Source organism: Pygoscelis adeliae, unplaced genomic scaffold, assembly GCF_000699105.1.
Source record: "Pygoscelis adeliae isolate BGI_AS28 unplaced genomic scaffold, ASM69910v1 Scaffold54, whole genome shotgun sequence".
NCBI lineage: Eukaryota > Metazoa > Chordata > Aves > Sphenisciformes > Spheniscidae > Pygoscelis > Pygoscelis adeliae.
In genome coordinates, this window is record NW_008824982.1 from 785340 (window position 1) to 795494 (window position 10155).

At 40.5% G+C, this 10155-nt stretch overlaps 1 protein-coding gene across 1 annotated transcript in view; it reads left to right on the plus strand.

Annotated features, from left to right (window-relative positions):
* The window catches only part of SOGA3 (SOGA family member 3), a 31471-nt gene that overhangs the window by 4684 nt on the left and 16632 nt on the right, over positions 1-10155 (plus strand). The window lies entirely within an intron of this gene.

The following is a 10155-nucleotide window of genomic DNA, read 5'->3' on the forward strand; positions in this document are numbered from 1 at the left end:
GATCTTGTATGAAGCAGAAGATATGTATTTCAGTTGTTGAGAAAGGTTGTATGATAAGTTATAGTATTTTTAGAAACTGCAAGTACTTACTTTAAGTGATGTAGTATTAAAAATCATATGTTTTCTTTACAGGAACTGAATTTCAAACATGTTAGTAGAGGATAAACAGGTGGTTTTTCCCGTCTTCTACTGCTTTTCCAGATAATTGCAGATTTGAAAAGGGCATGAAAGAAATCTGAGCCTTATTCAGCTTCCCTCTCCCTCTGCCCGAGACTTTCTTCTTCAGTTTTCACTCTGGTTTCTGCCATCAAATACAACTCAGTTTCCAGGTTCATCTTCTTTATGACAGCATGATTTTTCTGTAATTATCCTTACAACTTGTTAAGCTTGGCTTTACTCCAAATTTTCCATTATTCTTGTCCATTCAGACTCTACTTTCTTGTAGATTCCCATTTCTGGATCCTTTCCTCCTGCCCTGTGATAGGTTGTACCACAGTAAGCTTCTTTTGCCTGGTTTCTTCTTATGGATCTTCAGATTACAATGAAGTGTAGTGGCAATTTAATAGCTTATGCTCTTTGGGAGCTACGTACCTGCAGGAAATTAACCCAAAAAATAGGCTGCTTTGTCATCAGTAGTCACTTTCTCCTTACCCTGATTCTTCCCTCTGGCCCACTATGCTGAACTATGGTTCTGCTGCTCTCATACTGCTCTCCACTTCCTTTCGCTTAGGTGTTTGCCCCTTTCTGTCTTTGCGGTTGGTATCAATGGAAGGATACTTGAGACTCCAGAAGAAAGTGTCATGTTTAAGCTAGGGGCTCTTCTACACAACACTATTTTCAGTGTGAAAAATATTTTCAGAAGCTGAAACAGATGGATGATTCCCATTGGCACAGAATGGGGCCACCGAGCCAGAATGGAAAAATGCAGTAAGACTTTACACCAGAGCAGAGGTGGAGTGGACAGAGAGTGAGAAATACATCCTTATGCTGAACTGGAGAGGAGAACTGCCATGCCCAGTCATTATATCCGTCATCATAATTAAGCAGGAGTTTTCATTTATGTATTTCAAACAGGCTGCTGAGTCCCTTTCAGTAGGAGAAGGCTGCTTTTCAGGCTAGGACTTTCAGCACAGCATGGGGGAAGTTGGAGGATGGTTGAGGAGGTGCAAGTCAGAGAAAAGCAAGTTTGAAGTGAAGCCAAATTATTATGCACTTTGCAAGCATGCCATGACTTGGGGGACCAATGGAAGGATGCTGGTGAAAAATAGTAATTCTTACAGATTTGAAATTTAGAATCTGTGAAGAAGCGATGAAAATGTTCAGATGAAACAACCATGAAAACCACCCAAAGCAGTCTGAAGTGCATTAGAATTTTTCTGTGACAAATACCTTTTCTTCTTCTTTGGCAATCGGAGGTTTCATGCATCTTAAATGTCATTGTCAGATAGTCATAATGTTAATTTTCTGTTTGCTTGTGAGTTACTTCCTCCAGTTTCATGGGTTTACAACCCTTTCTCATTTCAGTACAGCCATTATAACAATGCAACCTCCTGCTTAAGGAAGTTCTACTCAGCATAAATAGGAATGCAGAGTCAAGACCTTTTGTCTGGATTGTGATCTTCACTTTATTGAGCTTAGAATTAATGGGAGAGTTAATCTCCAAAGACACTGAAGCACTTTTATTTTACAGCATAATAACAGTGCTCAGAGTATGTAATGACTGATTTCTGTACTTTTATGTCATCAAATGTACTGCAAAAACACAAACCTTCCCATTCTTAAAATCTATTTATGTATAACTGCCATGGGGAATTTGTTCTCCTTTTATAATGAACAGTGTGAGATAGCAGAGAATGGTTGAAAGATTTAATAGAAAATGTTGGAGGCAGAAGCATAATTTTTTTGTTAGGTAGTTTCTAGAGCAAGACCAAAGCCAAAGTTCTCTCTGTGTAGATTCTATATGGTTTTAAAAAACATGGTAGACTTGACTGGAAACATGTATAAAAGATAAATGCTAGCAGGTGTGTTTGTGTAGAGACAAATCTAGAGTTCTCCAGTGAATGTTTGGGTGAATATAGACTTGTGAATGTATTTGTCCATTAATATAGAGAGAGAGTTTCTGTTTACTTTCTTCGGTTTGGTTTTATCATAAATAAATATGATATATTCCATGAGAAATGGAAGTTGTTGTTGATGGCAGCAGAAGCTTGCAAGCATCCAGGATTTGGAAGGTGTTCCAACAAAGCATACATTTTCTATCAGTTACTTTTACTTTCAGTCCCCCAACCTGCAGCTATGTCATTTAGTGTTGTTCTTGCATACGTCCACATGGAAACACAAGATTTTTAATCTGCATTGTCAGTACTCAATTTATTTGTAGCAACTGCTGCTGATTTCCTCTTTGTTATTATTTGTTATTACTAATTGTAATGCTTTTTGGGAAGCTGAAAACAAAGTAGATAAATTGTTTCATAGAAGAAAGAGAAACCTACTGTAGCTAGATGTAGTTTTTTCAGATATAAAAAAAATTGTTAATGAGTTGTTCATTAATTAACTAATTATTGTTCATTAATTTGATGGTAACCATTTGTTAAAGCGTAGCTAACTCTTGTAGAGCTTTTCATGGTAGTAGTATGAACTAAGAATTCATTCATTTGCTGTAGCTGTGTAGGAAATGCCCAGTTAGCCATGCTTTAGATGGTTTGTTGCGAGACAAGTGAAGCAGGGGGAAAATATGACAGAGGTACCGGACCCTGGGCTTTACAAATCCTCATTGTAATGCAGATATGTAATTGCAAGAGGCACGGTGTTTTTCAGAGGCATATGTCTTTCTGGATAGAAAAAGATTGCTCTGCCAGTGCTCCAAGCTGGGCAGATGTGAGAGCTCAGTCCTTACAGCCACATTAGGGTGATGTTGTCAAGCCACCATTTTCTTCTTCTAAGCATAGGTTATTAGCTCAGATACAGAGCTTGTGATAACCATGGCTACACGGCACATGAACTAGAGATGTCTTTTGTCCCGTCAGTTCAGACTGCAGGCAGAGGAGTTTATGCCCCCTTACAGCGGTGCCTGTCTTGTCAGTCAGTCTGTTTTGTACGCTGCGTGGAAATGGAAGAAGGCAGCAGGGTCTGGGGAGCGGCACTGGAGCTGGGAGGAGGAATCTGAATTCTGTTCCTGATTTTGATACTAGCCTGCTGTGGGACCACAGGAAAGTAATTACGCTTTTCTGCCTACTCTTGCAACCTTTGCCTGCCCTGTTTACGTACAGATTAGCTCTCCACACATCTGAGTGCTTAGGCTGCACAGAAATCAGGGGAGTAGCTGGAAATTTCACAACAAAAGCCACTGTAAAAAAACCCAACCAACTAAACAAAAAAATCCCCAAACCAAAAACTGGAGAGCTGTGAAAAGAACTGGTAAGGGATGATCCCATCCCAGTCCCCTTGATCACCGATATCAGCTTGCCCACTATGTCTCTTTGATAAAAATCCAGTGTCTCTCCTTTCTCACAACCCTTTCTCTCTCTAAGCCCCTTCTCCTGCTATTTAACCACAACCACGTATTTCCCGTCTTTCTCCTATAACTCACAAAGTCTCAGATTCTCCAGGTTCTCTCTCTCAGTCTTGATCCTGTGCCTGTTTTTTTTTTTCTTTTTTTTTTTTTTTTTTGGTGTGTCTTATAGTAGTGGCTGTTTTGCTGTCTTCTGGTTCCTAAGTCCCAGTCTTGTCCTTCTCCCTCGCATTCCCTCCTTCCCTGCATACTTCCAACTCTTCATGAGTGTCCAATCTCCTCTCTGGATTTCAAGTCTTTTCCAGTTCATTTTCGTCTTATTCTACTCCAAGTGTACTCTCCCCATTTCTTAGTTACAGTTTCTCTCTTCTGCAAAATTCGTCCTTTTCCCCTGATTCTTCCACTCCCTCATACAAATCTGTCAGCTTCCTTGGTTTGTTGTGTTCCTTTCCTTGTTTCCAAGCCTTAGCTCTTCATTTTTGCATCTGGACTGAGAGCAGTGGAGGATCACTCACTGTGCTAGGAAACCGCAACTTTATCACTGTGAGCACTGGAGAAAAGGTTTCTGGTTCTAATGCCTAGCCTCAGCTTTACCTAGACCCACCTGCATGGAGCAACAATCGCAGGACTAGTTAGGCTTTTTGCCTTCTGGCGTGGAGTTGGAACATAATCTGTCAGCTGGAGAAAATGTGCAGATCGATAGCTGGGGTGGGAGAGGATGTGGTAGTTTGTAAATGCAGAATTTTCAGCAACTTAAACCGGTAAACTCCAAGAAATAGTTACCTGGTAAAATATAGGAGTGGAAGATTTCTGAAAGGGTATGGTTTGGCCAGTCATGATTTGGATGAATTGGAAAAGTATGAGATATATATTGTATACAGACACAAAAACGTTCAAGAGCACAGGCATACTGGAACTTCTCAAAGGAACAGTTGCTAGAATTATTTAATATGAGCAAACCAGGATATTCTCTTCTTGGAAAGAGTTGAATAATTTTGCTGAAACTTTCCAAAATATTAATGATGTTGATAACTTATCCTGAGACAGATGCTTTGCATGGAAAATCCGCAACATCTAAAATGTAGTGAGGTTGTAAGGAACTGGAAACAAGTCTCATAATGGGTGGTGGTTTGCAGCATTTCCAATAGGCAAGGCAATCATATCCAACAGCAGCATTACATTTTTGGATGCCTTCAGAATTGAAACTTTCTCGTCCGCTATTTGTCTTGGTCCCTTCTCTCAGGACCTTAAACTTCACCATCTCACAGTTGGGGCTGCCAGTGCTACCACTGGCCATCAAACCCATGACCAATGCTTCCTTGTTTGCAAGAAGTCCATCGAAGTGATTCCCACAGCTGACTTGTTTATCACCTGTAGCAAAAATTGTCTTCAATACCTTGCAGAAATTATGTGACGACTTCTAGTTGTCTGAAAAACTTCCTCTTCTTCATCAGATGGTCTGTAGAAGATACCCCAGATGATGCCACCCATGCTTCTTTGTCCTCTGATTCTTTCCCATAGCTCGCAGCTGGCCCATAACCCATTACAAGGCAACGCTACATGCAATTGAACTGCTCTTTTGTGTAGAGCACAACCCTTCTTCCTCACCTTTAGAGTTTCTGTCAATCCATGGCTGCACTCCAAGCATGTGAGCTATCCCGTCATGTCTCTGTGACCCCGGTGAGGTCACAGCTCTGTAACTGTGCATGGATTTCTAGCTTCTGTTTGTTTCCCATGCTGCATGCATACAAGGCACTGGAGATGGATACTTGGTTGTGCTGCTTTGAAAGGGAAGGTTTGAGCCTCCCTGCATAATACTGTCTCCCAAGCACTTCCTAATTGCACCTCACATTTTCATTTCTCTTCAGAGTTTGAGCCTCATTTCAAACAGCTGGTAATGGAGGGAGTAGTGGCAAGGTAGAAAGAGATGAGATGCTAGTACACCTGCTGATGTAGCTGATCAGCTTCACAGGATCAGCGTAGTAAGTGGTACTCTTCGAAGAGTTACAGTAATTTACTTGCTCCTGGCACCAGATGGCAGCAGGGGAGGATTCAGTAAGTCTCTCACAAGCCCGGTTCCTTCCTGGGTCTTTTGGAGGACCCAGATACCAAGTCTATCAGCAACACTTCTACTAAAAGTACCTTTAAGCAGAGGGTTTCCGTGATCTGGAATTGCAGTTCGTTGCCTCATGAAAATTCAGTTTGCTTTGGTGAAAAGAACAACAGATAATGAGGAGGCTTTTTTAAAAAGAGATGAGAAACAAGTCTTTGCCTGAGTTTATACAGGAAAAAGCAAAAAAACTCCTCTGTCTCCAAGCGTGGCTCAGTGATTCTCTAAGTGCCACATCCCTGCAGATGCAGAACCCCCAGTTACTTCTGTCAGACTTGCTTATGTGAAATTCTGTTACCTTTGGTATCCTGCCCAAATATTTTGTTTCTTTAAAAACAGTACTCAGCAGGGATGCTATTCATCATCTGTGAGGGTATGACTCTGACATCTTTGCTCAGAGCACACTGTGATTTCACAGTGAGCAGGATAAGCAGAGTTTGCTTCAGTTTAGTTATTCAAATATGAGAAAAGAATCATAATGGAGAAAGAAATTAATTTCTGTTACAAAATCTGTTGTAGTAATTCTCTGAAAATGTCATGCCATAAACAGCAAAAAAATTATGTGCATTTGAGAAGTAGTTTACACTTAAACCAGATAAAATTACATTTTAATTATGTATCAGCCATCAGCAATTCACATGAGCCATTTGCTTCAAGACAGTTTATCAAAACTGAAAATAAACAGCCTAATGGTCAATAATAATATAGCTCTAAAACATATGTAATAAATAGTGAATGATTTCAAAAGAATAAAACTCCATAAATATCTTATTGTGAAGAGGTTTTGTGAGTAAAGATGCCTCGAGGGGACTTTTTTTCAGAGAGTCATTGAAGCTGGTGTGCTGCTTTGTGGATTCCCATTGAATTGTCTTAAAATTTGCAAGGATGTGTAAAAGGAGTGGCAGGATTGCTTGCTCATGGGGAAGTAATAATGAAAGAGTGGCAACTGTAGTGAAAAAGAGTGTATCTGGAATATGTTTAAAACAGAAAAGAATTTAGCCATCACAAAATAACTTAAGTTTGATCAATTCTTTTGAATCTGTAAACATAATGCTGCTACTCTGGTTTGATGGGGGCATGGGAGTTCCTTCCTTGTGGCAGAATGTTACCTTGTTTTCCTTCCTTTCTGTGATGGATATCAGCAGCCTTAGATTTGAAAGTTCTCTTGTCAAAGTTGTTATTGATACTACATACAGTCTTCAGGTAAAATCAGAGTCTCTTTGCAGTAAGCACTATTTTAAAGAAAAAAAAAAAAGTAATGACCATCCTAAAACAAACCCTAACCAGAATGGAGGCACAGAATAAGAGCTGAGCTTCCAAACATATAGAAACTACGTTTTAGAGGAAGGACATGAATCCCTACGTCCTGGTCTCAAGTCAGCACCTGAGACCTTTGTTTTTTGCTTGGATCATTCTTCTCAAAGTTGTTCTTTGCTACAGAATTGCTTCCACTAGTCAAAACCTGTATTTGTAAAATAATTTAGGCTAAGGAAGGGCCGCCCCACTGACAAGTGGTTGCTAGCACATCCCTCGGATGGTTTAAGGCCTGGATCAGCTACCACTGCTTCCATGCTTGGGCGTGAGTTTGGGTCTAGTCTGGGTCAGAGCTTATTCCTTATTGACAGTTTGGATGTGGTCCTGCTTGTTTGGAAGGAAGCTGTAGGGAAGTTTAGCTGTGCTGTCACTTTAGCTGAAAGGAGACTGAATTGTGGCGTGCCAGTTGGCATCAGGTCCTGCGAACAATCCCTGACCATTTCATTTACTAGCGTAAAAACTATGCAAAGGGTCTCTGACTTGGTATGGAGCCAGATGAGATGGCAAATGAGACACAGAACAGCAAGTCCAGTCCATTGCTGCCATGTGAATTCATCTGCTGAGAATTACTGGCAAGGTGCAGTCATCAGCAGTGACAAAGCCGACACAACTGGCATGCCCAGTTGTCTGTGGGAGTAATGGGCAGTGCAGTAACGAGGGTGGTGGGTGGTAACTGGTTACCAGAGCATGAACTCACAGTGGGGCAGCCTGGAAAAGATGTCTCTCTTGCTACAGACTTTAGGGAATGACTTCCTTGAGATCTAAAGGAGAAAGAAAGCCTTTTATATCTCGTTACCGAAGTAGGCGATCTTGCTACTGACTTCAATAAGGTCCTCAAAGTACGATACCACATTAACAAATGGAGGAAAGTTTGGGAAATCCAGTATTGCTTGGTTTATATTCAGTCATCTCCTAATCATTTGTTGGCACTGTGCTGTTTGTAAGCCTGAGAAGTTTACTAATTTTCTAGGAAATGACAAAGTTTTTAGGACTCTGTAATGGTCCTCAATCACAGAAGACAAGTTTTTATTTTTGCACTTCCCAGTTTCAGTATTTCTTTACTCAAATGGACATTCAAGTGTCCATATATGTAATTTAGACATAGAGGTATCAACTCGATTGCTCAAATGAAAGAAAATGTTGCCAGGTAACCTAAAAGTGTAAAAATGAGCTCCCTGGTAGAGCTGGCTTTTCGATAGCTGTCATGCTACCTTTCACAGTTGTATCCATAGTTGTATCCATAGACAGTACATAATCCACACTAGTTCTTTTGTTGTTGTTTTGCTTCAGTTTTTTTAATAATATATTATGCTTTTTAAATTCCAACTATCATTTTGTTTATGCCCTTTTTGTCATTTTTGGCAGGTCTCTAGAATTATTTTGTAAGACACTGTGTATGGTTTTCTTAGTTCCTTAAAGAAAGAGATTGCATGATAAAGAGGACAAATTTGCTACAATTTCACTGCTACAAAAGCATGAATGGGAGTATAGAGGTAGGCCAGGATTCTCTAGATTTAGAGGAAATCCAGGTGACTTTGCAAAATTGCTTTCTATCAGCTGGAAGGCTTTATGGAGGCAGAACAGAGACATTTTCTAAGTGCTGAATCAGAGGTCTAGATACATGTTTTCATATGGAATCAATATATGCCAAATGTCATAATCTTCCTGGAAGTCTCACCAAGGCTTGGATGAATAATAGTAATACATGATTTCTGTCCCTTATACCACTGTGTTCAGTCCACTGCTTAAGTGCACCAGTCCCTTCAAAGAAACAGCTGGAAAAACAGAGCATTTGCAATCTGCTGATACAAGTCAAAGCTGAGCTTGTTTCAGATCGAAAGGAAAATTACCATAGCTTTGTTTCTCTTTAGTGCATGTGCTCACTGCTGGCTTCGGGGCTGTCTTTCTCATAGTCTTAAATTGACCTCTTCAGCAACCCACATGAAACAATTTTCTTGTTTACATTCTCTGGTGCTGCTAGCAAGTCTACAGTTAAAAAAACAGGGCACTCTGTAGCCTGGTAGATTTACTAGTTATTCTGCACATAGAATTTCCCAGTGCATCTTTCAGGTGCCTGTGTTCCTGATGGCTCTTTGGCAGAGCCTCACAGCCCTAGGTAGTTTGTCCTGGCTTTAGGAGAGTAAGCAGAAAGTAGCACCATGGAGGTAAGCACTGTCCTGTGTTTTGGCTGAACTCAGCTGCCAGTGTGAGGAAGGAGAACCTTGTCATGTCATAGTACAGATGGCTGTTCTGGAGCATGTCATGGGCCCTCAGGCAGTAACCTCAGTGCAGTTTCCAGTGTAAAAACAGGTGAAAGAGACTGGCAAGACCTCAAATAGGAACATAGACAACAGAGCCATATGCAGCAAAACTAACACAGAAATTGCTACATTTACTATTCAATATATTACTCAATACTTTTTCAGAATGATGGCTCTGAGAACTTAGGTGGCTAGCATAAAGTACCCAGTACTTAATGAATCAGAAAAGCCAACTGAAGCAAGTATAGCTTCTTTATGTGCTGTTATACATGATTAATAAGTCGTTCCTGAAGGAGACATGATACTGTTTGATAACTAGTATCCTAATGGCACATAATAGGATGCAAAAGATGTAGTGTGATACTCTGGGCTTTTATTGGGCCGTAAATCTTGGTCCTTTTCTTTCAAAGTTGTTGCCTAAGCCATCTTTTGTTTCATAAAAAAAAGAGGCAACCCAACTTAATGTTTTGTTGCAAATGCTTGATAATGTCTCTTGCGTTCATCTCCAGTGCACTTAAAAATAAACAATTATGCAGTGTGGTGAGGCTATTGGTTCCAGCATTGTGAATTTTTGAATGGTCCATCCCAGTGTGCAGGAAATCACGTGAAAGTGATCCTAGAGAAATGTAGAGATACCGTCAGAACATACAGGGATGAGGTTAGAAAAGCCAAAACCCACCTGGACCTGAATCTGGTAAGGGATGTTAAAGGGCAACAAGAAGGGCTTCTACAGGTATATCAGCAGCAAGATGAAGATGAGGGAAAATGTGTGGACACTGGTGAATGGTGCAGCGAACCTCTTTCATAGTATCATAGAATCATTAAGGTTGGAAAAGACCTCTAAGATCATCGAGTCCAACCGTCAACCCAACACCACCATGCCCACTAAACCATGGCCCTAAGCGCCTCATCTACACGTCTTTTAAATACCTCCAGGGATGGTGACTCAACCACTTCCC